The sequence below is a fragment of the Dysidea avara genome, chromosome 3, assembly GCF_963678975.1.
Source record: "Dysidea avara chromosome 3, odDysAvar1.4, whole genome shotgun sequence".
NCBI lineage: Eukaryota > Metazoa > Porifera > Demospongiae > Dictyoceratida > Dysideidae > Dysidea > Dysidea avara.
The window spans coordinates 3,182,422-3,190,946 of NC_089274.1; the positions used below are offsets into that span (position 1 = coordinate 3,182,422).

The 8,525-nt window shown below is 38.8% G+C and overlaps 1 long non-coding RNA gene across 1 annotated transcript in view; it reads left to right on the top strand.

The window, feature by feature from the left end:
• Positions 1–6,432, top strand: part of LOC136248910 (uncharacterized) — a 7,105-nt gene extending 673 nt beyond the window's left edge. The window contains exons 2-3 of the long non-coding RNA XR_010697899.1: positions 395–631; positions 693–6,432. This is a non-coding gene — a long non-coding RNA (uncharacterized lncRNA). The remainder of the gene's footprint in view (positions 1–394; positions 632–692) is intronic.
• Positions 6,433–8,525: the final 2,093 nt, after the last annotated feature.

The window sequence follows — 8,525 nt, forward strand, 5'->3', positions numbered from 1 at the left end:
ATGACATCTACCTGTTGGCTCAGAAACTACCAAATTGTCTTCGGCTTCCGGTTCTCTGGTTGTAATGAAACATATCAAAAGATCAGTATAATAAGTATAGAGTACCATCTCCTACAATGTAAAACTATTTGACACTTGGCTTGAAAATGATATTCCATCTGCATGACACACCTATACCATGAAGGATTTACATTTAAATTCAAAAACTTCCAACTCCCTGGTCTCAAGATATCTAGATTAAGCTAGCACATGAAGAAGTTTATGGACATTATTGTGCCTCATCACCATATCAGAAACTGATGCATTTACTGTACATTTAATTTTTTTACAAATTAAGAAAATAATTCCGTCTTTCAAACAATGCATCATAACTTCCATATACTTCATTTTACAGAGATGGGGTTGCATTTATCAGAATCCTTGATAAATTGTGCATCTGGGGATATGCAAGATTTTGTATAGCAACCAATGGAAAAGAGAATAGAGCCTTGTACGGAGAATTTACGCATTCAGGTACGAAATTTCACTGAAAAAAAATTTGTGTTTTGTGATATATCTTTGTAGAATGGCCAGATAAGCCATTAGTTTGGGTGCATCCTTAAATCAGTACGATTCAACTCATCCAATTTGGGTAAGGGAAACCCAGCACACTTTTGAGGTTTGTGTACTGAGGTAACAAATTTCTCCTATAGAAAATTGTATGGAGCGCATATTATGGTGGAGTCAACTGTTAACAACTGCCATTATGAAAGTGTTAAAATAATAAAAGTCCAGATGTTATTATATAGAGAAATTCAAGGGCTTTGTTTTTTGTATGGTTTGTCGGGCTAATTATGGATTCTAATGGGTGCACTTTTGCCTTATTTGTGTATAATTTCTATTGGGCAAGAAACAATGGCTGTTGACAAGATTTTTAAATTATATAACTGATCAGTGAGACCAAGCTAAAGCTACAAAAAGGACATGAAGTAGTTTTTAGGCTGTTTTATGCATATTTCATAAGATTTGAGATTAAAATTTAGTTTTTGTAAAATGTTACAATTTTTAATAGCCTTTTTAATTTGGAAAATGCTGTAAATTTCACAAACTAACCTGCAGAGCTAATTTCACAATACTTTTGTTTCATTGAAACTAGGTTAGGGCTGAGCGATGTTATCGTTTTAACAAAAAAATCTCCTCCAGCAACTGTTTGTTGCCTTGCGGACTAGCAATGCTAGAATGGTTGGGCTCTACAGGGGTCTGATAATGACAATCCCCTTAGTTAGTAGTAGTGTAATTGTAGTAGTAGAGTTAATTTTGTTTTCGTGTTTGCTAGCCATTCTGTAATCTTGCATCTGTTTTATTTTTATATTAAGGTGGTATTGAAGTAAAAAAATAAAATTAATGTTATCTCACGATATTTTGTTATTAGCTATCTCATGATACCATGCCTATACATTTACTGTCCATTTGTTAGCTAAGAATCCTTGTAAGTGATAAAGCCTACCCACCTGGTTACCCCTGCAGAGAGGTGTGAACACCATAACACAACCTCAAAGCATGTGTTACAATAACTGTTACTGTAAACAAGGATGATAGTGGCTAGTTTGGTGCTACCATTGAAGACTTCCTGCAGAAATGCTGAGCAATACACTATGTAGCACCAGCTATGATTGACTTACATGTAAGTGTCATGAACTATTCAGTATTGTGAATAGTGGCTTTAGTATCGATTGTGATACTAAAATGACAGTATTGCTCAGCCCTAAATGAAACACTAATATAGTAAGGGCAAAGACATTGAAGTGCCATGGATCGTTCCCTTCCAAATATCGATCCACCATTCAATTTGCCATAGAAAGTTATTTTCAAACTTAAAATGATGCACTTAAATTTCCTCTAGTTTCCTTCTGCTGTAGCTCACCATTTGTTGCTCTTTCCAAATCTATTCCAGAATCTGAGGTATCAATCATGTGTCACAGGTTATTACATACATGTGGCCCCAAAACACCTGATACAAAATATACAGAAAATTTTGCTACATCAGGTTGGTTTAGGCCTTTTTGACACACCAAAATTTCAATGAATTAGGCTGCTTCTAGTACAATTGGAGAGTTGCTCTACATGCATCACACCCAAAAAGTTACCAAACGGACACGAGGTATGTAGGTGGTACACGATAAATTATTTCATTTTAAATATTTTTTTCAATAGAAATGTATTGGACATGTCCATGCCTGTACCAGCTTTGCCATGAACCAAGTATAGCAAAGCCTGCAAACTTCTTCATATGAATTATGTAGGGTAACCCTGGATAAGTTTGTTTAAATAGTATAAGTCACCAATTATCGGCACTTGTAAACTACAGAGGCTATAGGGTATATGGAGGCTACCAAGTTCCACACTGAGCTGTTATATCCTCTAAAACATTTCTTAGAATCGTTTTCATTCGGTGATTATTGTTGGTAAAGCGATATACAAGCTATTCTGGTTAAGCATGGAATTGCATAAAAATAATTTTATATTGGAAACCAGTATGCTTTTACATCTAACCTGAATATCTCTTGAACGGCTGGCCTCATCTTTGTAAAACTTCTGTGAAACAGAATTTCACCTCCCATCAAAGAATCAACGAGGAATCATGGAGTTACACACAAAATCGCATTGTGCCAATTGGTCAATCACATAAGTACAGTTGCCAATAATAGGTACCCCATGCTGGTAATTGGCGCACGATAGGCATTGCGATTTTCCTTACAGAGATTTGCGGAATGTTTGCAACAAAACCATAAAGCACCAACCGAAAAACATGATCCATCCACTTTGAAATGCATCACCACAACTTTGATAGGTCACGTTTCTGGCGACTTCCTGTATTGCAGATTCTGCAATCCTCTGTATAACAAGATGTTCACTCATATGAGATAGTTAAACTTTGGTGTGCTAAGAGACAAAGGACTGCTCTGTTAAATGGTTCAAACCAGAAGTTCATACGCCATTGAATTAAGGAATTAGAATTGCATAATGAAATGGTGCCGATAATTGGAAACTTATGCTAACTGGACTCCAAATTTTGTACTACAAAACTAAAAGTAAAATATATGTAATTCATGTTTACACAGTATACAAAATTCCTAGTGATAGTGATGCTAAAGTTATAGCTACTAGAAGCTCAAGCAGATGACCATTCATGTCTTCATACAGCCTTTCACCTGTATCCTGTAATAACAAATGTGTTTCATTGCCTACCAATACCCCTCAAGACGTTCAAAGTTATGATCTGGTATTTGGAGGAAAAAGTTTTTCGTTTATTCAAAGCCATTATCTGTTTGCTGTATACCACCCATAGTAAAGTTAGCAAACAATGGTGTGGGGAGATAGCTGGTCAACTAAGGGATGTGATGGTCCAGATGTGAGTAGTGAGTCACTTGGTCCTTGATCGCATGTTCTCCATGTTCATAAGTGAGCTAGCAAAACTGCATGCTTCTTGCTGAATGGCATTTTGCTAAGAATAGACATGTTCAGAATAAACTATTAGCATGTATACAATACCAGTACACACACACAACTTGTACATGCAAACGTACAAACACACATACACAACTAGACCTGGGTGATGGGTGATGCCACTGATGGTAAAATTTCAAACAAAAGTAAGACACTACAGTACAAATACAACATTAAAGTGGAGTGCATGTACTATTATTAGCAGCCCTAGTAATGTGTTCACGAAATTATTTGTGCTCATATGTAATTTTCAAACAATGGGCAATACAGATAGTGATACCATATTACCATCCCGAGAAATGGTCAATCAGCACTAACACACAGTGTACACAAACACAGATATACACATATACTACAGGCATGCATGTACACACATGCACTACACGCACTAACACACACACACAAACAAACATAAATGCACACACTGCTTACACACATTTACATGTATAGTATAATGTTCTAGTGTATACTAATTAATGGCTGCTAGTAATGGACTTGCTAGCTGCATTCATCCTTCATGCATGTATATGCTGTCAAATTCAGAAAACAACTTCCACTGGTCAAAAGAGGTACTATACATATAAAAGCCTGGCCATTTATTTTCCTCCTGATGGTTTGTGTGTATGCGTGTGTGTGTCCACGCTGCCAGCCTCCTCGTGGCGGACACAGTAACACATCACTTGTAGGCGATGTGGCTAATGGCAGCACCCCTGACTTTGCCGTATGGTGAAGACCAGGCAGAGTCAGGGGATGCCCTCAAGAGCTTTACATTATGCATACACCATTCTTTGCATGAGGCAGACCAAGTGCAGGTCCTCTATGGCCTACCCACCCTCCTGTCACCTGGCCTAATTTCCAATAGCTTGTAAAATAGATTGATCAGCATTCCCAGGCTGGGTGAGTGTGTACCTTCCATGGAGGGTTGGGGCAGAGATGATGATCTCAAAAGATGATAGTCTCCTGTGTGTGCGTGCGTGCGTGTGTGTGTGTACGTATGGGTGGGTGAGTGCGTGTTACATTAAACCACAGAATACAACAAATGGAGACACAGAAAATGGGTAGTTACATGCATGGCCTGGCCATTTTAAAAACTGCTTGGACTATTCACCTGTGGTCTACCATGTAAAATTAAGTCAGGCGTAAAGAACAGTGTAATATTTTTATCATAAATGAAATGTACACAAGATATCTTGTGTGTAGATGCAGTACCACTCAAAGGTATTGTTGCACGGCCTCAATGGAATAGATGAATTCCATAATAATGCATAAATAATAACCATTCTATGGAGTTCATCTATAAGATTCCAAATGCTGAAAGTATTCATAAGGCTAAATTACAAAAATATACACATGTAGCCACCTGAGTTTCCAAAAACTAGACGTATCAAATCAAAGTGGTGAACATGTCTTCAAATAGGTTATAATGGAACAAGCATATTTCGATGTTCAAAACATTCATATTAAAGCGCTTTTTTGATAAACAGGAGTTTAAATGGCTTCACAGCCCTACTAAATGTAATGGCAGCTGACCAGTGTGATATGTAACAACAGTATACCATAGAGTCTGGTTGTTAGGCACATAAGCCTGCTTCACTTACTGTTACCCTCCTTGCAGGTCCCTAGAAGGATAGTTGTCCAATAAGTAATGGCCAAAAACAGTACTTGTCAATGTGTCCATTAAATGGCATATCACAGTTAGTCAGTTACCCACCAGACAGAAGCACAAGCCCATATGAGATGCTTAATTGCTATAGAACCAGCCACCATCACATTCAATGTAGGATATTTGCTATAATATGTAGAAACAGACATCATCAACATGAGTGCCAACCAAGAGGAGCATGACAAAAGACTGACAGCAGTCCATACAAGATGTGGAGACATAAATTTAACTCACAACAAAGACAAGTGTCTGTCAGAAGTTTCGTACAGTGGACACATCCTACATTCTGATGGTATAAGCCAGCTGATCCTTAGAAGATCAAAACAGTCAAGAATTGCCACCACCAACTGGTGCTAGGAGGTACTGAAATCTGATGTCAACTTCCATTGGGAAGAGCACCAGAAGAATGCTTTTATACAATCAGGAAGATACTCTCAGAGCAGCCAGTCCATGGTGTGAGCCAACCTGTCACAATTTCATGTGATGCCTCACAATCAGACTTAGGAGCCGAACTGGTTGCAGGGCTCAGAGACACAATATGTATGTGTAAATTGAACCATTACATCAGAATGGGCTGAAAACCGATCAGGAACTGAGGCCCTACTGTAACTTTCGTAATAAATTGAGTACAGCTCAAGGAATCATTTTCAAGGGTGAGAAGGTGGTAATACCCCCAAAGTCTGAGAAAAAAAATGGAAATGTTGGACAAGATACACACAACACATCTAGGTGTAGTGATTGAAAAGCAAGAAACAAAAGATGTTCTATACTGACCAGGAATGGACGAAGCCATCAAGAACTTGATAGCAAATTGTGAAAGTTGTTTACAATACCAATTCATGGTGGGCAAATACAGACTTGATGTGTTCGATCATTAATTTATTAGAGGTGTTGTGTAATCTTGCAATTCAATAAAAAGTGAGTAGCTGTCTGTGATTTGCAAGTCTTCATTATTCAGGGAGAATAGGTCTCTGTATACTGAATCCCACAGTCACACTGGTGGCTCTTCTGACATCATGGTTCCTACGGTGTTTGATGCTTTGTAAAGTGTGACAGTGGCCAGGCCACAGTACACATCTGATAAGTACAACAAATTCAGTAAAGAGTGGGGTTTCAAAAAATTTGTAACGAGTTTGTATCACCCACAGATAACTGAAAAATCAGTAAAAGAATACTGAAGAAGATCAAGACTGACAAACAAGATCATTACCTGGGCTTACCAGAATACCTGGCTCACCAGATCAGTTATCAAATGAGTCACACACTATGATCATACAATATTACCCAGTACACTAGAACAACTTACTCCTAAAGTGATACATTGTATTTTCATGTAATTGTATCTTGTTGATTCTTGTGTTTGTTTAATGAACTCAGTACATTTTTTGTAATTGTACCTACAAGCTTGCTCGGCTTAAGTAAGTAATAAGTATATGCCCATGCTGCTGATGCTAGCTAACGGATCAAATCAATAATATCCAAAAGCAACAATAAATCACTGCTATTCTAAGGTAGCTCATAAGCCATATATAGATAGATAGATAACTAGATGTAAGTACATACGTAGCTGTGTATAAAAGAACTATTAACAACACATGGCAACAGTGGGTGGACTGCTGGGCACAAGCTGTAATTGTAGTGGTGTGCAATATATCAAAATATTATCGATGTCGTGATAATTTTTCAATATATCGAATTTTGATATTGCTGACGCTGATTTCCAATATTTGTGACCCGTCTGACAAAACCGGGCTTATCGCCTATTTAAAAGTATCGAGAAATGCCGGTTTTAAGTATTTAGTGTGTTGTAGCTCGCCAATGGTTGAAGCTATGTGTACCAAATTTTCACACATTTTACACCAATTCCTTACCTTCCAGAGCATCCACTGTGCAAGTAGCCAACAACTAAGTTTCCAGCCATTTTAGATAGTTTTTAAACTGAGGTTGACTGTATCAGGCGAACTGCAAATTGGGTGGGAGGCGTGGGCCCTGGAAGGCAGGCAAGATGGTGTTCAAAAATTGAAAAGGAAGGCCAAGGGATGAATTAGGCCAAGTTTTGAGCCATGGAGGTCTCAAAACTGGCTAAAATGAAAGGAAATTCACAGCAGAGGTACTTATTCAACACCACAGAGCTGTACAGCCACATACAGTCATTCCCAGGCTGACCAGAGCTCCATTAAGGCCCCACACCACATATACGGATCGCCACTGGGCTTGGGAAAAGCAGCCAGCAAAACCAGACCACTCGAGTCCAGCTGATTTTAAATGTGGAATTAGATAGTTTATTCATGTAGCTGTGTGTCCTAGGTGAAAAATCGAATCTGCTGACATGGGCGATAAGACCAGTTTTCACAGACTGGGTCACATTTATTGATTAATGAGATATTAATCTATAATTATCAATACATCAGGATATTCTGATCTGTGATTGCACAATTGCGCAAAATTTGCTATTTTAAAAGTGCTTGTTAGTAGTGCTATGTAATGGTTTTAGTGAATCTATTGTATATTTATAAATATTGTCTGCCCACACAATCTAATTAATTATAGAAATCGCGATATTTTGCTGATCACTGATCAATATTGCATCAAAATCCTAATATTGCACACCGCTATGCTATTGTTGGTTGTCTGCTCAAGAAATAAAGTGACATTGTGGTAGACCATTTTATGTGCTCTGACCACTTATGCAATACTTGGATGGCTAAGGGGGACCAAACAAAACTTCTCATTACTGCCCACACTGTATTTCAAGAAACTTTTCGTGTGTGTGTGTGTGTGTGTGTGTGTGTGTGTGTGTGTGTGTGTGTGTGTGTGTGTGTGTGTGTGTGTGTGTGTGTGTGTGTGTGTGTGTGTGTGTGTGTGTGTGTGTGTGTGTGTGTGTGTGTGTGTGTGTGTGTGTGTGTGTGTGTGTGTGTGTGTGTGTGTGTGTGTGTGTGTGTGTGTGTGTGTGTGTGTGTGTGTGTGTGTGTGTGTGTGTGTGTGTGTGTGTGTGTGTGTGTGTGTGTGTGTGTGTGTGTGTGTGTGTGTGTGTGTGTGTGTGTGTGTGTGTGTGTGTGTGTGTGTGTGTGTGTGTGTGTGTGTGTGTGTGTGTGTGTGTGTGTGTGTGTGTGTGTGTGTGTGTGTGTGTGTGTGTGTGTGTGTGTGTGTGTGTGTGTGTGTGTGTGTGTGTGTGTGTGTGTGTGTGTGTGTGTGTGTGTGTGTGTGTGTGTGTGTGTGTGTGTGTGTGTGTGTGTGTGTGTGTGTGTGTGTGTGTGTGTGTGTGTGTGTGTGTGTGTGTGTGTGTGTGTGTGTGTGTGTGTGTGTGTGTGTGTGTGTGTGTGTGTGTGTGTGTGTGTGTGTGTGTGTGTGTGTGTGTGTGTGTGTGTGTGTGTGT